The following is a 1,283-nucleotide window of genomic DNA, read 5'->3' as shown; positions in this document are numbered from 1 at the left end:
TTCTCATGTGTCAGCAGCGTCTCCTCGGTCCGAGACCTCCACATGCAGCCAACCGGGCCTCTCTGGCTTCACGGAGCCGCCGTGGACGGAGCGGCGCTGTGGGACGCTGCAGCTGGAAGCAGCCCGAGGCCTCCTGCAGACGCTCCACCCTCACCGGTCGCCAGGCGACGGGGCTTCAAAACAGGAAACAGAGCCGGGGACTCCGTCACGACGGCCGAGAAAAAAGGAGAACATTGACAGGAGACAGGAAGCCCGACTGTAAAGAGAAGCCGTGTGAGGGGTCAGAACATTCACCCCAGACCCAGTAGCTGGTGTGACGGTGCACAGAGACCCATATGTAAACACATGGATGGTTAGATTACATCAGCAGATAATCCTGACACCAAACCTCATCTCCCTTTGATCTCCGTCCTGTGCCTCCTCAGACGGTTACTTAACGTCCCCTGACACCAGCTTTCTGACCCTAACTTGTGGTCAAACGGACTATTTTTAACGTTTTATGATCCTCCATCAAGAAACACTTAATAAAAGCGAGTGCACATGTGGCGGGGAAACACAGAGGCTTACAGTAATCATTTCTCCGCTCTCCGTCCAAATCATTTTTCCAAAACAAACAGGTGATTCAGCAGCGGGGAGAAGCCAGTTGTTCCTCAAGTTTTATGAATAAACCGGCGACGACGTCCAACGTTCCGTCGTGTTTTTGTTCGGACCCAGAATAAAGCCAGGATCTCTGGACCGGGAGGTGGAAAGAAAAGCGAGTCGAGGTCTTTTCCACCTCGCCGCGTCCAAACCACGTCATACCGGGCAGAAACAGAAGGTCTGGCGTCGCACCGGGAAGGCTGAGGACAAAAATGTGTGGGTTTGTGACAGCCGAGCGCCTCCTCGTACAACCGCTGGGGTCAAACACGGACTTCAAAGTTTCCTGGACGCGACGCCATAAATTAGAGGAGATTTCACCGTAAAGATGCTGCTGCGTTACGAAGGTCAGCAGGAAGGCCGAGCTCCTCACGTTGGAGGCCTTCAGCTGGATAAATAACTGATGGTTTCCTGGTAACTGGACGTCCATGTGGGATCCAGCCTGTTGTGTTGCCTGCTGCGTTGCCCAACAGCTGAACTGTGTGTTACTGCCCTGAACCCTCCACAGTCAGGCTCGGTACCAAAGAGCAGCTGAAATCAGAGTTTTCTGGCCTTTTAGTGGCTGTTTCAACATTTAGCATCGAAGTTTGACCGTCTGGAAGTCAAATGACAGACGTCAACGATGCACTTACGCTTACTTTTTTTTT

The sequence above is a fragment of the Stegastes partitus genome, unplaced genomic scaffold (genome assembly GCF_000690725.1).
Source record: "Stegastes partitus isolate 25-593 unplaced genomic scaffold, Stegastes_partitus-1.0.2 Scaffold1448, whole genome shotgun sequence".
NCBI lineage: Eukaryota > Metazoa > Chordata > Actinopteri > Pomacentridae > Stegastes > Stegastes partitus.
This window is presented reverse-complemented; position numbering follows the sequence as displayed.